The sequence below is a fragment of the Symphalangus syndactylus genome, chromosome 19 (assembly GCF_028878055.3).
Source record: "Symphalangus syndactylus isolate Jambi chromosome 19, NHGRI_mSymSyn1-v2.1_pri, whole genome shotgun sequence".
NCBI lineage: Eukaryota > Metazoa > Chordata > Mammalia > Primates > Hylobatidae > Symphalangus > Symphalangus syndactylus.
Window position 1 is genome coordinate 17,061,375 of NC_072434.2, and position 19,971 is coordinate 17,081,345.

Genomic DNA, 19,971 nt, shown 5'->3' on the forward strand with positions numbered 1-19,971 from the left:
AGGTTGGGGGATGATAGAAAGAGAAAGTTTGCTAAGTTCAGAAAGCTGTGCAGAAGTCAGCCTGGCAAAGGAGAAGAAAGGGCATTCCAGGAAGCAGGGCAGACAGTATGGGCAAAGGTGTGGGGAAACAAACAGCTTGGCACATTAAGCTGTTTGTACACACTTAAGAGAAAGATCTGAAAGGGTGTACACCCAACTGCTAAGGCAGGTTATCTGAGGAAAATTAGGTTATTTAGACTTGCTTTTTTATTTGCACATTACTATCTTGTTTGAATTTTTATAGTAGGCAAAAAATTACTTTCATAAGCAGAAAAATATATAACTAATAAAGAGCGTTCTGTGTATGATGGAACTTTGAGAAGCGTGATGTTTGGGAACAGAGAATTGGAGGGGGTACTGCTGGGAGTGGAGGAGAAAAGCCAGGGAGCTGTCACAAGTCCCTGGACCTGGGGAAGCAGCAGGTTGACACCAGCCTCCAGGCAGTGGCCTGGGGTGTTCATTAATTGGGTGATTCCTTTCCTGGGAAGCTGCAGGGCAGACCCAGGGGGCTGGGGGGAGATGTCAGTCAGTTCAAGCTGATGTCTTCTAGCTAAAGCTCCAGGGAGTAAGCAGATCTTTGGGGTTCTGGTTGCCCCCGCATCCCAAGCTAAAACTCTCATTTTCCCTTGGGCAGGAGTCATGCTAGAGGGAGGCTGATTTGAGAGGTGGTTCCCACCAGCAGCATCAGGGGGTTCTAATTGGGGTGTCTTTCTTGACCTCTTTTTCACCATCTCACTCTCCAGCCTGGACCTGGGCTGGACTGCTAAAGGACAAAATGCCTGAAGCTCTTTGAACAAGGTCATTTGCAAAAAAAAAAAAAAAAAAAACCTTGACCTTTCAAATGAGTTTTTACAGACTTCGTCATTTTTCTCTAGAAAATCCTCTATTTGTCCTTTGCCAGAGGAGGCAGAAATAACTAGCAGACTATAACTCAGGTGTGTCATTCAGACACACACACATTTAGTTTCTTCTCCATTCACTGTGTTCCGTAGGAAATGGCTGCAATTTGAGGAGTGACAACACTGTCCCCAATTCAGAATAACCTCTTCTTCACTGGTGCTCGGAATTTTGTTTTGGGGTTATCATCTTCGTCCTAAAGCTTGTTTGTTCAGTCTCTCGCTTTTTTTTTTTTCCTACGATGGATGCTGTGGAATGGTTAGGAGGGGTGATTTCCCAACCATTTAATGCAGGTTCATTGGTGCATATTTTCCCGTGTGGAGGTCACGGGATGAGATGGTATTATCAGTTCCACTGCTTAATATGAACTCAGTAAGGAAATGCAGTGCCTGCGGACAAGCTAGGGGTTCTGGCTGATGTACATAACTAATACTTTCTTCTCACCTTGGGGACTGTGGAGAGTCTCCCCAAAACAAGATTGGAAGAATCCAGTTGTTCAGAGGAAGAGGGGCTTGATGTGGGGCTGAGACTGAGACGCACATGGAGCCAGGCCCCAGAGTGACCATTTCACCATTGGCTAGAAAAATGTAGAGCTGCACTCTCTCCCAGCTTGGGGCTGCCTTCTACAGCCTCAAGAGGTTAGGAGCAGCTCTGGGAGACAGGGATGAGTCTTCTACAGTGATGCTGCTGATAAACATGATGGGCCTCATGGATGAGGTGGAAACAGTAGGCAGACAGAGGGACGTTTCAGAGAGTATCTGATTTTAAAAGTGATGATGTGGAAAATCATCAATTACCAATCAAAGTCACGTCATGTGTGCCAGAAAACATGGAACACATATTTGGGAGGCAAGTGGGGAAAGAAGGCAGGGTTGGGGGTAAGGCAGGGCTCCGCTGACCTAGCTGTGTGCTTGAATCGGCTGAGGAGCTTTTACACAATGCTCAGAAGCAGGTCCCACCGAGGCACAGTCAACCTGAATTTCTTGGGACAAGGCCTAAGAATCTGTATTTTTAAAAACTCCTCCAGAAGGTTCTGAAATACAGCCAAGTCAGATAAACCTAACTGTGGTTAAGATGAAGATGGGGGCTGGAGGAACAACCACAGGGTTAGGGCAGGAGGGAGAAGGGAGCCTAGGTCTGGAAGGGAAGGACTGGAGGGAACAGACTGGTGGCAGGTAGCTCTGTGCCCATTTCTGGTGGCCTCCTGATGCCGAGAGAGCCAGTGAAGAAAGAACCAGAACCCCTTCACTCTGAGTTGTTTCAGAAGCAAGCTTCCTGTGGCTCAGTCAGCCTCCCCAGGGGCAGAGGCCATCTGGGGAGGAGGAACACCCCCTCTTCCAACCAAAGCCCTGATAAAAGGAACAACTAAGGTTTCCCTTCGGGACCAGCAGGATGGACTAAGAGCAATTTTCTGGGTCCCTCAGGCCCCACATACCACTTGGCATTTCTCATCAATGCTTAAAATGCCTTTGCCAAAAGCTGTGCCTCTCCCGCTAAGCCATGCCATGGCGGGTCAGGGAACTCCAAGTGAAGGGAAAACTGTGACACAGAACCTAGAGCCTCGGTTTTACTCGATGTGGCAAGGTGGGGAGGGGAGAACTGCTTTCATATCACAGATAAACTTGGGCATAGTGGGGAGTGGATGCCTCATCCACATGCACTTTTTTTTATTAAAGACAGGATCAGCTGGGCACAGTGGCTCACTTTGAGAGGCTGAGGGGAGCAGATCTCTTGAGCCCAGGAGTTCGAGATCAGCCCAGACAATTTAGTGAAACCCTGTATAAAGAAAGAGAAGAAAGAAAGGAAGGAAGGAAGGAAGGAAGGAAGGAAGAGAAAAGAAAGAAAGAAAGAAAGAGAAGAAAGAAGAAAGAAAGAAAGAAAGAAAGAAAGAAAGAAAGAAAGAAGAAAGAAAGAAGAAAGAAAGAAAGAAAGAAGAAAGAAAGAAAGAAAGAAAGAAAGAAAGAAAGAAAGAAAGAAAGAAGAAAGAAAGAGAAAGAGAGAAAGAAAGGCAGTCTTGCTGTGTTGCCCAAGCTGGTCTCAAACTCCTAGCCTCAAGTGATCCTCTCACCTCTGCCTCCTGTGTAGCTGGGATTACAGGCATGAGCCACTGTACCCAGCTTACATGCACTTTTGAGGTAATATATAATTCTTCAATGACACATCTCCTGAAACTGTTCCAACCTCTCCTCTCCCTTTTCCTAATTTTTGTTATTTTGGGTTTTCTGGTTGCTGCCTTTCGGACTTTCAATATCTTTAAATCTATCTATCTATCTATCATCTATCTATCTATCTATCTATCTATCTATCTATCTATCTATTTTCCTTCCCTCCTTTCCTTCCTTCCTTTTTTCCTTCCTTCCTTCCTTCCTTCCTTGCTTCTTTTCTTCCTTCCTTCCTTTCCTTATTTCTTTATTTCTTATTATTAATGCATCAGCTCTAGATAGTGCCTATCACCCCGCCTCTGGGAGGGATGTGGGAATTTATATCCTCTGCTCCTCCTCCAGGTTTCTGTGAGCCACAGCATTACTTTTATATCATCACAGTTTTAAGTCTTCTGCACTTTGTCTATGGGTTGTGTCTAAGAATGAAGCTGCGCCCACTGAGTGCCGCTGAGTTGCACCTTCGCGTTCCTGTGGAAACACAGCCACAGCTCCCCATTCTTAGGGGAGCCTCGGGGGAAGTCCAAGAGGCACGGGCTGTGGAGCCTATCGGGTCCCATTCAGAGACAAACTCAAGTCAATACCCTTTAGAGGCAATACCTCAGTGGAAGGCGGTGCAGTTACAGTGTAACCGGGACTATCAGTCATCTAATGTAAATGGCTGGTGAGCAGATCCTTCTGGTTTTGCTGCGGAGGCAGAGGAGGGCATGAAGAAGGCAGAGCCTTATGTGCCTGGAGTGGGAATAGTCCATGGGGCTGGGGGCAGGTGGTGCCCAAAAGAGCAGTTAGTAGCAGAAACAGGAGGCTGGGAACTGAAAAACAGCCCAGCTCACAGATGTCTCTTGGCTCAGCCCTGTTTACCTTCAGGTGATCAAGGACAAACAGTATGAGTGCTCTGGGGTGTTGACCATGCCCTTGTACACACAGCTTCCCTGGACTTAATGAAGATTAGATTTGGGGACATGATTTTTGGTGGTTAAAAAAAAAAAAAAGAAAGTTCTGACTTTTTATAAAGCAGACTCTTTGCTGAAGCCTGCAGGAGTCATTATGCTGAGAGAAGAAACCTTCACCCAAGTACATATTGTATGATTTCATGTATATGGGTGAAGTCATAGAACAGGCAAAACTAAATCTGGTAGAAAAAAAACACAATCAGAACAGTTGTCACTTGGGGATGGGGCAGGGATTTATTGGGCATGGGGGAGCTTTCTGGAGTCATCCTCATGTTCTGCACCTTGATAAGGATTTGAGATGCACAGGTGTAGGCGTTTGTCAGAACTCATGTATGGCACATTGGAGAATTGTGCATTTCCTTGTATGTAAAACTTATCTCCATAGAAAAAAATAACTGTGACAAATATTGAACTCTGTTAATGATATGATGCTGACGTATTGGCCTAAATGGCTACTGATGTCTGCACCGTGCTTTGAAATGCTTCCAAAAATACAAGGGATTGATGGATGGATAGAGCAATGGGTAGTTGGGTAGATATGTGTTCTGCAACACAGAACAAAATGTTAAGAGAAGACTCTAAGTGGCGGGTATACGATGTTCATCATAGAAGTCTTTCAACTTTTCTATACGTTAGAGAAAAATTTTTCATGATAAAATGTGGAGATAGGAAGAATTAGGGTCAGAGAACCATCCTACCTCCGTAGGACCCTCTCAGTTCCTCTCCCAAGGCCTTGGTTTGTTTGCTTTGGTGGAGCAGAGGCCAGCAGCTGTTCTGTAGCTCTCTTCCCTGGCTTCTCTCTTACACTATCCCCTGTGTTCATTTGCTTGGGCAGTCCCAATAACCACTGTAGATGTCATTGGACTGCCAGACACATGGAAATCTGCATCTCACAGACCCCCCCAACCCTTCCCTGTTCTGAGAGCCAAAGGGTCCTGCTTCCCAGGTAACCACTTGCCCAGCAGGCTAGTGGCCCCCCTTCTCTGTATTCAAAGCCAAGAATGCTCTTTCTCTCCCACTCCCAGGCATAGACATAACCAACAGGTATAGTTCCTACATGGCTCTTGCTTCATTCTTTCATTGCTTTTCTCTCTGCCTAGGCTTGAAGGCTTTCACCAGTAAGGTTTTACACACTATTCATCCGGCTACTTCTAGGCAAGTCCACTTGAACTGTCTCTACCAGCCCTACCCCCACCCTCTTCACCAGAGGATAAGCATTTTTTTCATGTTTATAGAAACTATCATACACCCTTCAGAAAATTCCACACTATCCAGTCTCTGATCTAATACCCATACCCTGGGAAGTTTTCCTTTGTGTCTAACCTGAATCCTGCATGCTGCTTTTCTATAGAAGCTGAGGGGCCTGGGGCTTGGGGTCTGTGGTTCTTGATCTGGGTATGCTCATGTCAGGTGTGCAGGGCTGTGTTTGTGTAATTGGTGGGGCAGCAAAATCAGGGGCACTAGGGTCAAACCAACCTTTCTTCCCTACTGGCCCGTTATCCTACACTCCACCCAGGCACCCAGTGTGACTAGGCTACTTGAGGTGAAAGAGCAAGTCCCCACCCCACCCCCACCCCAGTCTTCCTGGGCTGAGGACTTGTCTCAGATGACACTTCCCCACCCAGAGGACAGCTAGTGTGGTTCACCTTGGGTTAACCCATCTGGAGGCAGCAGCCCCAGGGGCAGGACCCAGGATGGGACATTCAGTCAACAGGTAAGCACTCTTGTTAAAATGTTTAGTATGTTTCAGTCCGCAAAGGAGACAAAACAAGCAAACATCCCAAATCTTATGCTCCCGGAATGAAGCCTCCCATTAGAGCCAAATCCCTACTTCCCAAACCCCAACTTCTTCAGACAAATCTAAGCCTACAGAACAATTTACGTTACAGTCTTAGAGTAAGGGCAGAAAATGGAATAGGAACCATGTATGTGACAACAACAAACTCTCTACTTGGTCTGGGAGAGGCCGGCATGTCTTTCACATTTACAGAAGAAGAAACTGAGACCTCAATTGGTGAAATGCCTCCCTCAAAGTCAACACAATGCCCTCTTCTCGAAGCCATCCTCAATGTTCACAACTTCCTGAGCGTAAGTCACAAACCATCATTTTTCAGCCTGTCAGTGTATAGAAATAAGAGCACAAGGCTAGAAGTCAGGAACCCTGAGAGCTAACCCAAGCTTGAGCATATCCTAGGTGGGGGTAACGGATCCTCAGTCTCCACATATGCAAAATGGGGATAAATAGCTTCAGAAAATGCATACCAAAGCACTCTATAAACTCTAAGTGCTCTACAAATGCAAGGAATTATTAAAGCACTATTTTTTCTTAATTTCGATTAGTAGCACAACTTCATCTATCACCTGCTTACTATAAGAGACAATAAGAGGGGCCTGGAAATTACTAACCCACAGGGTTCTTTCCTGATCCGAAAGACCTCCAATGCTTGCTTTCTCTTCTCACCCTAAGCAGGAGACAGAGGCGAGCCAAGCAGGAAGACTATGCCCTCATCCAATGAGGCTTAACTTATGCTAGGGCATTAATTACCAAGCTTCCATTGTTAAAGATGCACAGGGCTAGGTGACCCGGAAGACCCTATACTAGAATCCAGAGTCTGGGTAGGTCTGGTGAGCTAGTGAATCAAAGGTCCTCCAGACCTCTATTTACAGGAAAGGAAGAGTCCCTGTGATCAAATCCCTTGGCGCAGAGAAGAACTCAGGAAATGGGCTTCTATGACCTCTTTCCCCAGCTAGGCCCTTGGGTTCCATCCAGCCATTAGAGAGGGGGTTGGGGGGATGGTGCAGGACTACAGCAGAAGCAGAAAGAGCTGTTCTCACCAGGGACTTAATGAGACTCAGGACCCATGTGTGTGTTAAAGACTAAAGTCCCGTTACAAAGAGAACCTCGATACAGTAGATTACGGAATATAGGAGTTTTTCTCTTCTTGGGACACTAGTGAGTCTCAAAGTGAGCAGTCCAGGCTGCTGGCATTCTCGGCTTCCTGAGATCATTCACAGGCCCAGGTTCCTTCCCTCTGTTGCTTTCCCACTTGCCAGGCCATTGTCATCATGCATAGTGAAAGCTGGGTCCCCACCACATCTAGGCTCCAGCTGGCAGGAAGAGGAGACGGCATGCAGGAAGCATGCCCAGCAACTCAAGACCCAGACCTGTAAGTGGCCGGCTTCATTCTCCATTCCACAGTCCAGTGAAGACTCAGCCACATGGCCACACCTCATTACAAGGAAGGCTAGGAAGTGGAGTCCCGCTTGGCCACCATGTGTCCTGCCATAATGCAGTCTCTGACAGTGGATAGCTAGCAGTCTGCACCATAGCACCATCAGGGATGGGACAACACAGTGTGACACAGATTGGAGAGATGCCACAACCCACACTTCTGCATGGTACACGATGTGGCAGCTGGTCATAGTGTGCCCTGAGATGCTGGGCCCTCAAGGGTTGGAGCTCCGCGACATGGCACCAGAGCAGGAGAGCAGAATTCCCAGGAGGGACCCTGTCTCCATGACCCGTGGGCAAGAGACAGTAAGACCAATTCTGGAGCAGAAGAGACTACCCAGAGACACCCCAGAGACTCCCAAGCATAACCATGGCAAACTGTAGCTGAGGAAGGACAGGAGCTCTGAGCCAGAGGGAGGGGACACAAGCCAGCAAAATGTGAGTAAGTCGCAATCACATGAGCTCACCAGCTGGTGGGGTGTGGCTGCAACTGAAGCACATCTTTGGAACCCTTGGATCTCCAAAGAGCATAACTACAACCACAATAAATTATGGTTATTCTAATTGCCCAGGGGCAGGACCCAGGATGGGACGTTCAGTCAACAGGTAAGCACTCTTGTTAAAATGTTTAGTATGTTTTGGTCCGCAAAGGAGACAAAACAAGCAAACATCCCAAATCTTATGCTCCCGGAATGAAGCCTCCCATTAGAGCCAAATCCCTGACAACACGTGGTCAAGTATCTAACTGCAGTTACCACCTGAGAGTGCTATGGGAGGTACAACCAGAGCACACGGCAGGCGTCAGGGAGATGTGGCTTGAGCTGAAGTGCTTTGGAAGCCGAGGCGAGAAGGGAGAGCATTCCAAGCTCGATGGGGAGAGGGCATAGAGAAAGGGCAGTGTTAGTGGGCTGGGCCCTCTGGGGCTGAGAAGTGTTAGACCTTGAGCTAAGTGCTTTTCATGCATTACTTTGTTTAATCTTCCCAAAGTCACCCTGAGGTAGGTGCTGCTGGTACCCACATCTTGCAGATGAGGAGGCCGAGAGCTCGGGGAAGTTTATTAACTCATCCATAATCACACGGCTTGTTTCTGGAGGGGACAGAGCCAATCTCAGGACACTCCAGTTGCACACAGAGCCTGCACTCAGTCTCCTTGCCAGGGCCAGTGGGGGTGTCAGAACTTCTCAGGCAAACTTGCTCCTGCCCTTGGCAAAGAGCCCCAGATGGTCACATCCCAGGCTGGCCAGCCCCTGCTGCCTCTGAGCTCCCTGCTCAGTGGAGCAGCTCAAGTCCTGCCCGCAAGCTTGGCGTCCTGCCTGCCCCCTGAAGATGTCTTCAGCAGGAATCGCAGCCAACGAATGTACCAGCAGGACAAGACAAGCTAAATGCTCAAGAGGCTCCCAGGGAACAATGCGGCCCTGTGAGCAAGCCAGGCCAGAGCACAGTCCTGGAGCACTAACAGGAATTGGCCCCAGCTGACCAAGAACCCACTCGCTCAGTGACCTGTTTCCTGTACTCTGGGGGTGAAGGTACTTCTTGAGGGTTGGACCCCAGCGCCACTCAGCCAGCCTTTGTCACACCTACCTAAGGCCTGCCTGCTGTGCTGGGAGACCCAGAGAAGTGGCCCCAGCTGAGGTCCCAGCAGGCCAGTCCCTGTTTTCCTCCTCCACCCTCACACTGGGCCCACTTTGCTCAGGGAATCCCATGCACAGTTCACACTTGACCCCAATCCCAGATGGGGAGTGGAGTTTAGGCTGGTCAGGGCACCCAAGTGTGTCCCAGACTAAAGCCCTGGCTTGGTTCCAGTGTCCTTCCTAGGGTGGACATGCCCTTTCTCTAGGGCTGCGAGCCTATCCTTGACCCTGCTACCATCTCCACCTTAGCCGTCGGTGATCAGTTCTGGGGAGGTTGCTGGAAAGCGGGAGGGTAGAATAAGGGAGCTAAGTACCCTGACTTTGGCAGGTAAAAAACCCCACAGCAATAGGAGGTTTACTTTGCAGAGGGGTGCTGATAAATTTCTGGACTTGTTCCCCAAACACTCATGGTAGACACATGCCTGTCCACGCTCCCTTCTCTCCAATGTGAACTGGAGCAGCCCCTGCTGCAAGACTCTGTTCTTGCAAAAGCGGCCTACGCCTGTGGGTCTGGCTCTAGAGAGCCTGGTTTATTCCTTAGGCAGGAAAGCTCCAGGTATCTAGAAGGTGAGAGGGCTCAGCTGCATCCAGGGCTAGGCAAAGGACCACTGGTCACCAGGGAGCATGTGGAGGTGAGAAGGGAGAAAGAGGAAAGGTGTACTACATACCCAAATCCCCCTCTCTTTTAGACAAGCGTTCTCACTCTTGTTCAAAATTCTCACTGCAGACACACACACACACACACACACACACACACACACATTCACTCACACCCTTTCCACTTGGCACCTTCCAAAAGGAGAAAAGGCAGAGGGGGCTGGGGCTCCAGGGCTCAGGTGCAGGTACTGCCACCATGGTTTTGCTCTGCTGGAGAAGCTTGGGTGGGGAGCCTTCTGGAACCCATTCTGCCACTTGGCTGCATCTCTGGGAGCCTGTGAGGCAAGACCTGCAAACGGGAGCTCTGCACTCCTGGCTCCCCGGGACAAGGGAGCAAGGGCCATTCACTGTGCAGTTGAGAAGGGCCTCGCCTAGCTGGGGTATGGCTGAAGGGCTGATTACACTGCGCTATCAGAGAGATGATGGAGATAAGCAGATGGCCATGCCACTAGTGGTCATTCCTGGGCCCTGTCTTTGTGCCGGAAGGAAAGGAGTTCACCTTACAACCGCACCTCCTTTTTTGCCACTCAGCCCCCTTCACAGATGAATAAATTGAGCCTGGGAGTTTAATGCTTTGCCCCAGGTCTCATGACTAGCAAACCCCAGAGCCAAGGTCTGAGCCTAAAGTTTTCTTTCTTCCAGTACATTCCGATGTCTCGCAAGTGCTTGTGATACAATCCCGGGCCTCAAGGAACCACCGGGAGACAAAACTAACCTAGAAGACCTAGAATACCTCACTTTCCACCGGCAGTGAGGTTCAGACTGCATAGCTGTTGGCACTCAGAAAACAGAGGTCTGTGTGGTCAGGAGTCACCAGGGAGGAAGAGTCAGGTGGGCTGGATCAGGTGGTGGGTATTAGGCACCTTCCAGTCTCAGACTCTTTCCTGGAGAATGTGGAATAGGAAGAGGGAGATGGGAAGGTATCATTTTCCTATGACTTTACTGCAGTCAGAAAAACCACCTCTGCCATAATACCCTCGCTGCCTAAGCCAGATCCTAGAGATGGGGTGAGGCCTGGTGCCCAAGATTCTCAATTCCATGCTTCTCCAGCTCTCTCAGTTCTCCCTGAATTGGGGGTCTACATCCCCTGCTTAGAAGCAGCCCCTACACCCAGGTTAATATGTGCTTGGCTTAAGGCCCCAGTGTCAGGATTGTAGCCAAGAGGCCCATCAGTCAACATGAACCACCTGGAACTCACCTCCTCCTTAACTCCGGCCCCAATCTCAGCATTCCCAGGGCAGTGTGAACTGCCCTAAACACCCTCACCCAGGCCAATTTCTGGTTCTGAGCAGAATCCTTTCCTCTTTCTAGAAGCTGCAGGACCCACCCACCTAGGAGTTGTATCCCTCTGGGCTCCCAAGCCCTGACGCTGCAGACCTGCTCCCCCCACACCCCCAACCCCAACCCTAAACCACTCCTAAAGGAGTGCCGAGTTCAGGTGGGCAGAACAGTCCCTCTGCAGCGGCAGCTGGCATATGCCCACCTCGGAGCCCAGGGTGTGTCTGGGTAATGACCGAATGGGGAGTGGGAGGAGGTCCCCACATGACTTCTTGCCCTCTTTGTGGAGAGAGGGCTTGGTTTGTGCTCCAGAGCCAGGCTGGAGGGATAGGATGGGGTCCTGAGGCAGGCACCGACCTGAACCGTCTCCTCAGCGCTGCCATTATCTCTCTTGGTGACTTTGGGCAGGTCCCTGGCCCTCTCTGGGGCCTCGGGTATCTCATATTTAAATGAGAAAGGTGAACCAGATGGACCCTAAAGCCCTTTCCTTGTCTCCTGTTCTATGGCTTGTGCCACGTCCTTTCCTCTGGCCTCAGATGTGCAGGGATCATGGTCAATGCTGACCTGACTGTCTCCAGACAAGAACTGTCCAGACCCTCGCCATCTCAGAGTCCACCCTAAGGTTCCTCCTAACATATTGTCCCCCAGCTCTGTCATTGTGTGTATTCTAGAAGCCTCCTCTGCCTGCTCCTGCCAGGGTCTTGATCTCCCAAAGAACTGGTTCTCACTGGGTCTTGCATGCCCAGTGCCTAGCACAGTGCTGGGCACATGCTAGGAGTTCCCTGTGTTGAAAGACCAAGCACTGGTTGGCATCACCCTACTCACCTTGCCTTCCATGTCTCCTGACCAGCCTAAGATACTCACAGCTGGGGTACTTGAGCCCCTGGGCTTCCCAGGGGAGAGAAGTGAGGATTCCCCTCTCCTTGGGTACCTCTGCAGTCCCACCAGTCCGCAAGCACCCATGAAACTGGCAGCTGCGCAGGGCCAGGCCAGATCCTGCCACTGCAGGGCAGGGTGGTGAAGACTCTGCTGTCTTTAGCCTTAAGGTATTTGCTTAAGTCATTGGGCTGCTCTGCCCAAAACATGTTCCTGCCCACACCCTTGGCACCCACACAGGGCACACGTGCAAGAAGCCAGCAGATGCAGATAAGACCAGAGGCCCAAGGATGGACAGAGATGGCAGAATTTGTCTCCTTTTTGCAGGTCTAGCCTGAGTTTGCTCATCTGAAAAATAGCTGTTTCTTAGCAAGATCAGCTCAAAGGTGAAATGTGTCAGGAGGGAACCTTAGGAATACTTTGGGTTTATCTGCATAACTCAGTGTTATGTGTGACTGTTCAGTGTGACCGTGTGTATGTGTGGTCACAAGCTCTGGATCACAGGGGAACACAGGGCTGGGCTTTAAGGCAGAGAATCTTGGGTGCGTTCAGAAGTCGAAGAGGACTTGGGAACAAGCTGGAAATCCCTTCTAGAAACAGTGCTTCCAGGGGCAGCCACCATCCTACTTCTTCCTGGGAGTCCTCCCCCACCTGGGGTCTATAGCTCAGGTGTCCAGGCTGCAGCTGTGACTGACCTTCCTGCCCTCCTCTTGCCGGAAGTCGTCCCGGCTCCTTCTCTGTCCCCTGGAGGGCTGATCTGGGCACCTCTCCCCTGTACTCCCATAGCACCCTATGTTCCATGCTGCAGTGGTTTCTTCGCCTTCCTGTCTTCCTCACCAGATTGTGAGATCTTTTCAGGACAGGGATTGTGTCTGATTTATTTCATTTTCCCCAGGACAGGATCCTGGCACTTGATAAGGGGTTTCCAGTGAATGAATGAATGAATGAATGAATGCAGCATCCCACCCTAGGGCTGGGGGTGAAGTAGGTTGCTTCCAAAGGATTCTCTCTCCTGCTCCAGAGAGAGGCATAGGGTTGCTGTTCATCGCTTTCATCATGAAACACAGACGATTTAGCAAAACTCAAGGCTGAGCTGCTATGGCTGTTAATGTGTCCTTAGCTCCTTTCTCTTTGTTTCTGAGTCTTTGTCTCCATCACTTTTTCTCTGTGTTTCTATTTCTGTCACCTATCTCTCCATATCTTTGTGTTCCCTCCACCAAACCTAAATTTGTCCGCACTTTAATTCTACCCAAGATACCCCTAAGATGCCTTTTCAGCCATCAGGGCACTCCCCCTCCTGTCTTCTGCTTCCCTAGCCTCTGATCTGGTTTCCTTCTTCCTGGGCCTCCCACCAATGACGAGCCCCAGATTCTGAGGCCCCTGTCCATCTTCCTTGGTGACTTCAGAGGAATCTCTGGGCTCATCTATCTCTACTGCCCCTATAATGCAAGGGCTACCTGCCCAGAATTTTGCTGAGACAGTAGAAAAGTTTTGAGGAGGACAAACAACAAGTTTCCAATTCCAGCATGTATCCTGGAGGCCCCAGACATCTTCGTCCAGGTTACGTTAGGAGTTACACCTGCAAGGGAGCCTGATAGTATCTAAAAGGTATGGTCTTTTATAGGATCTCATCCTTAGCTTCTCAGGCTCAAAGGTTAAGGTGATATCGTAGACTAAGCAGAGGATTTGAAGCCATTTTAGCCAAGTTAGATTCCTGTCTCTTCCATCCAGATCTTCGTGATCTTGGACAAGTGATTTCACTTCAGTCAACTCAGTTTACTCATCAAAAAATGATAGTAACATGCCTATATGTTTGGTATAAGAATTAAACCAAATCACCTGTGTGAAAACCAAGTGTTACTGTGGAAACTAGGTCAGACTCAGGAGATACTAACTCATATTAATAAAACTCACACTGGACCAATGGGTAGCCCAGAATGTCCACGGGTCATTTAAAAGAGAAGCATGCCTGCAAAAGCAGCCCTAGATGCTCCAGCCAGCTGGGCAGTGCATTCTCTGCCCTAAAGGACGTACAACCAGAAGATTCCCTGGTGGACATGGTGTCTCAGCAAGGGGACTTAGTTGTTTGATCTTGATGGCCACTGTCACCCGGCTATAGGAAGAACCTAATGACTCATCTGCTTTCTAGGAATTTCCTGGCCAAAGTTTAGAACAGGTCAGGCTACCCATGACACTGGACAATACTGAAGATGCATGGACAAATTCTCGCCCTCTGGCATTTCTTTGTTTAAAGACTCTATCATACAACTGTTCATTCATTCCTCAAATCTATATTGAGCTCCTCCTGAGTGCCGGGCACTGGGCTAGGTGGGTAGGGATACAAAAGAGGCACTGCCCCCTTGCCCTCCTCAGGGAGTTCACGGTGTTTTCAGGAAGACTGACAATTCCATACATAATTACCATTAATTGTGGTCAGTGTTATGAGAGTGAAGCCGAGGAAGCCAGAGGAACGAATGTGCAACATGTCAGCTAAGTCCACACAGGGGTCTGGGGAAGGGGTTCCCGAGGCAGCGTCCATGCACACATCCCTCAGCCGGGTGTCAGGGCACACTTGGGTCACTTGAATTCTGGCTCTCTTCAGCCGGTTGTCTGGCTACACCCTGACAACTCTGAGTGACCTCGGGTGTTTCCCTAGTCCCCACAAGCAAAACATCTACAAACTATCCCTTGGGTTGGGCTTGCAGACAATTCACTCTTTCATTCATTTAACAAATATTTATTGAGTCCCTATTATGTACTGAAGCTAGCTCATTTCACCAGGGGGAACTTTCGCCCCAACTTCCAGAGGTGCCTTACTGAAGCCCCCTGCACTGATTCCAGCCCACTTCAGAGCCTCTGGTTCCTTTTGGAGAGATGGGAGGACAACTGAGGACGAGGAGAGTGCAGCCCTTGATGTCTCAAAGAACGGGCAACTGGTGTCAGGTAGGGACTCTCCCTCCCAGGAAGTAAATTAAGAAACTCCCCCACCCACCCTCCCAGCCACTGTCCAGAATTGCTTTCTGGGGTCCTTCCGCAGCACTCAATGGGCCTGGGATGGGCAGCTCTGCTGGCAGCAGCCAGAGCAGTGCCATGACCCAGGGAGACATTAATTCCTGGAAGCAGCAGAGGGCTGTGATTGGAGATTTGCTAGCCTTCAGGTCGCCTTTCATAATTGTTCTAAGTCCAGTTTCTTGAGCTCTTTCACCAGATTCTAAACCCCTGTGTTCTCTTTGCACACTACCTGGAGGGCCAGGAATAATTTCCCCCATTGCACTGATGGATAGACCAAGGCACAGAGCTCACAAGCGACTTAAGATTGGGGACAGAACTGGGAACCAGGTCTCCACCACAAACCAAAACCGCCTAAAGGCTCCCAGGGCCTCCCAGACATGGTTCTTCCCCTTCCCCAGGGGTGTTCAGAGGACTACTGTCTTCCCACCCCCTAGATCTCCAATCTTCAAAGCAAGCAGCCCCAAGAGCACACCCCTCAGGTGGCCTCAATAGCGCCCATTGTCCAAGAGGCTCTTCGGCCTGACCCCCAGCCCCATAAGCAGCAGGACAGCAAGCTCAGAGGAGCTTGTCCTGCCTTGTCCCCCTCCTCTGCCTCGTCCCCCTCCTCCCGGGCCGCCTTGGGGGAGCCTGTGGGGCAGGAGCCCCACTGAATGTGACCTATTGTCTTCGGGGTGGATTTAGGAAGTGCCAAGCTCCCATCAAACAGCCCTGCTCCCCAGGTAAAACAAAAAAACGGCTGTTCATTTGGGACCTTTCCCCCCTTATCTCCTTTTCCTATCTCCTCAGGCTTAGCTATGGTGTAGTGTTCAAAACCACTTCCCCTCTGAGCCAATCAGAAGCCGGGGCTCACCCCGTGGCCCTGAGGAAAAGTTATTTATAAACGCCTCCCTGGATTATTTGAGCAGAGCCCTTTCACACACCTCAGGAACACCTTTCGGCTGCCCGCTCCCCAGACACACCTGCAGCCCTGCCCAGCCGGCTTTGCTCACCCACCGGTAAGCCCCACCCAGCCCAGCCCACCCCACTGGGCTGGGGTCAACCCTGCAAGAGGGCAGGCACCAGGGGTACCGAGAGGAGGGATGACAGGAACCAACTGCCAACCTGAGCACAAGTAGGAAGGACACTCTGGCCCCTGGAGTCTGAGAGCAGCCTCCCAGCCCTTCTCCTCTGAGGAGCCCTTCAGGTCTTCACGTCCATGTAAGGACCTGGGCTGCAAGGCTGGGCTTGGCTGAGGGAGCGAGTAGGGTGAGGGTGTGGTGGAGGAGGTCGCCAGACCCCGAAACAGAGCGAGGCAAAGGCCTCCGAGGGAAAGGAAAATGTTAGACCTTCCTCCGCGCCAGCCTTTGAAGCTGTGGGCTGCTCCTCTCCCTTTCTTTTCAAGTCTTGGAGGCAAAAGCTCTTAATGCTTGACTCACCAGCCTACTCTGTGTGGCTGTCTCCCCGTCCTTCTACCCCCGAGACATCCTCCTTCACTCATTTACTTCTCCACCAGCTCGGGGAACTTAGCATGGACTACACAGAATCCCATGTGTCCCCATTAGTCCTGAGAAGTTGGAAGAGGTGGAGGGGGAGGAAACCGAGGCGTGGGAGAAGGTGAGCAAGGGACCAGCTCCATCAGGCAGGCGGGTGGGCGGTAGCTGGACCTGGGACGCCCGACTCATTGGCGAATGCTTCAACACAGAAGGGCTTGGGCCAGGACAGTGGATGGGCAGCCAGCTCTCCAGGCTCTCAGTCTCCAAACCCCTCATCCTGCAGCTCCAAGGGGTTCCAAGCCACTCTCAGGCGGTGCCACCATTCCTCAAAACCAGCACAGAGGGTCCCCAGCTGAGACCTAACAAAGCTTTTATTATTCCAGCATCAACTGCCCCCTTACACTTGGCCCCACAGGTCTGAGCACCAGAAGAAGACCTTGGAGTGACACAGCCCCCCAAGTGGGCAGACTGAGAGAGGGTTTTCCCCCTGAGTGGCTTCACTCATGCAGATGACCCTTTCTCAGAGGCCCCACAGTACCCCCCCCCCCACCTCCTTCATCCTGGCCCTGGCATTCAGAACCTGGCAAGATCCTGCTTGGGCAGCATGGAGACCAGCACGGCCAGGAGCACCTCCACTGCCAGGATGGCCTTCCCAGGCACTTCCCAGAGCTAGCCACCTGCTCTCTGAGTCTCATTTGTATAAACCCTGGGGCAGAGACGGACTCCTCTTTATCTTTTAATGCCCAGAGTCTTCCGGAGATTGGCATATACCCAGTATTCAAGAGTGCCTCTTAAACCGTATAAACAGCCAGACTGACCCTCGTGAACTTGCTGGGGGAGTCGAGGACCAGCTCAACACTAACCAAGCTTTGGGGCCTGTGGGGTCACTACTTGGAAGATGGAGGGGGCAGAGCCACCCTTTCAAGGGGAGTTGATCTTCACTGGATGCCTCTCTGGGCTTTTGCCTGGATTTCTGGGACCAGAGCAGCTGGGCCCTTCACTGGTCTCCTTGCCCAGGCCCTGCTTCCAAGTGAAAGCAACCCCAGTCTCCTTAAAGACTTCTAGGAATTCAACCTCAAGTGCCCATTCCAGGGAGCCCATGACCTTGTCAGTCTTGCTGTTAGGAAGTGATTCTCAAAGTCTAGCCTTGGTCCCTCTTTCTGGAGCCTATTTCCTCAGCCCAGCACCCATTCCCAGCAGGGAAAGTGCAGAGGGAGGGAGAGTCGGCCTGGAGATAAGGAGTGGGGATTTGGGGGGTGGTATCAGTGAATCTCTCCCCTACACGGGATGCAGTCTCTAAGACACCTTAGGGACATCTCATCCTCCCCTACACTGAGGAGGAAATTAGGCTGGGGTGAGGAGCAGGGAGAGATTTGCCCTGGAAACACAGAGACAGTAGAAGGAAAAGGAGTGTTTAAAAATGCCTTGGGGGGCTGGGCGCAGTGGCTCAGCCTGTAATCTCAGCACTTTGGGAGGCCGAGGAGGGCAGATCACTTGAGGTCAGGAGATCAAGACCAGCCTGGCCAACATGGCGAAACCCCGTCTCCACTAAAAACACAAAAAAAATTAGCTGGGTGCCATGGTGCGCACCTGTAATCCCAGCTCCTGGGGAGGCTGAGGCTGGAGAATTGCTTGAACCCAGGAAGTGGAGATTGTGGTGAGCCGAGATCATGCCACTGCACTCCAGCCTGGGTGACAGAGGGAGACTCCATCTCAAAGAACAAAAACAAAAACAACAAAACAAAACAAACAAACAAACAAAAAAGTCTTAGGGGTGCAGAGGCCTCTACATCCTTCCTCCTCCTGCCAGGGATGCAGTCTCCCACTGAGACCCCAGCCAGCTTGTCTGTCCCAGCTCACATTCACACCTGGGTCACTCAGAGGCTGCTTTTACCCTGTGACCCCCACCCTGGATGAGGCAGGGAGGCAACCAGCAGCTAGAGCAAAGGGGAAACCTCAAGGTGACCTTTCCTCTTCCCAGAACACAGCAACCAGCTGGCTAGGAACCAGTGATAAGGACGCCAGGGTGGGTTGGCCAAGCCGGGGCTGTTCCCGTACCTGGCACACATGCATCAAAAACCCCCTCCCCCACATGCACACCCCCGACAGGACTGAGGGAGGAAGTCAGCCTGGGCCACAGTGACAGGATCACCTCCAGATCCGACCAAAACCCACAAATGGGCCCCTCACTGTTCTGCTCCGCAGATGTTCTACCCTCTTCTGACAAGATTTTCTGCTGTTCCTCTCATCAAGTCCTGGGAAAATTTGGAGGGGTTAAGGCATGGGGCAGCGGGTGTAGGGGCAGATGGAAAAAGGAAAGCCAAAAAAAGGCAGAGTGCCCACTAGAGATGGCAGAGCAAGAAAGAGGCTCCTCTGGAGTCATAGCAGTAATGATAATAGTTGGAGTTTATTGCATGCTTCTCATGGCCAGGTGCCAGTCCAAGCCTTTCGGTGCATCCACTCGGGCACTGTCTCTGCCTGAGCCCGTCTCTGCCCAAGCTCATCTCTGCCTACAATATTTGGATGGTGTTGACAGAGATCTGGTCAGAAATGTGACTGGGAGAAGGTACCAGGGGCTTGTTTGGCATGAGCTCATTGGAGGAGAAATCCTGGAGAATCTCAAGAGGGGATCTGCTCCAGCCTGTGCCCTCCCTGCAGGGTCTATTTTCTCTTTGCTTCCCCTCTCCCAGCTCTTCCACCTCGCAGGACCCCCGCATCCCCTCTGCTCCAGATTTGACCCACTCTCCTGCCAGGGCATGGGAATGGCCCATGCACCCACATCTCCTGCCCTCTGCTCTCCCCGGCTCACCCCCTACTCCCCTTAAAGCCTACAGACCCCCTCTAAGTCCCTTCAGCTCTTTGGGACCTGCCCCCCTTCCCTGCACAGTGGAGGAGGGGCAGGGTCACCCTTTTGTTTCTCAGTATTATCACATGGCACCTGCTATTTATCCTTGGCCCGGTAGGGGGATGGAAGGCAGTGGAGGGGTGGTGGGGGCAGGGCTTGTAGATACACACCTCTGGCAATAGGGCACTTGACTTTTTTTTCCAGCGATGCTGACATCACTTAGCATGGCTGTTTGTTTGTTTAACTGGGGATCAGATTGTTATGTTCCCTATACCTGGCTCTCTTTCTTGCTCCCTCTTCCACTTTCCTGCCCCTAACATAGCATCTAGCATCGTGAGACACCCTCTCTGAGGATTCCCTGGGACTCCCATCCCTGCTAGTTCTCTGAGGCTCCTCCTCCCCACCATGCCACCCACCCTTTTCCATCACTCCCATCCCCCTTCCCTCCACCTCTTGTCCTCACCTGAAGGGCTGGCTGGGGATGAAATACACTTGTCTTTTACGTCCCACCCCACCTCAACCCCTATTCTTGGAATTAGGAAGTGCGTTGAGGGCGCCTTCTCACCAGGAGCTGGGGCAGTTCCTGTGGCTGCAGATTTGCAACTCTGGCCATCATAGTCCTGGGAAACCAAGGTCAGGAGGGAACCAGAGCCCTCGAGAGGAGTAACAGAATCCAGAGGTCCTGTCCCATCAGCTGGGGTGGCAAGGTCACCAGGGTGGTCAGAAAGGGGCATTCTGAGTGCCACTCAGGGAAAACATTGTCCTGGGATCAGCTTTGTCCCTGGAAGGTCTGAAGCCCCTTCGAATAGGAACACTGGAGTTAAATCAAGTGCAGTTTCTTTATCTGCAAAATGAGACAATTGCACCAATGTGGTCCTCGAGTTCTCTTCTATACAAAACTTTCTGACTCTGACTGGCTG

General features: G+C 51.0%; 1 protein-coding gene across 1 annotated transcript in view; it reads left to right on the forward strand.

Moving 5' to 3' along the window:
- Positions 1–15,637: 15,637 nt before the first annotated feature.
- SLC26A9 (solute carrier family 26 member 9) overlaps positions 15,638–19,971 on the forward strand; it is a 30,520-nt gene continuing 26,186 nt past the window's right edge. The window contains exon 1 of the mRNA XM_055234737.2: positions 15,638–15,729. The gene's annotated coding sequence lies outside the window, so the exon portion shown is untranslated. The remainder of the gene's footprint in view (positions 15,730–19,971) is intronic.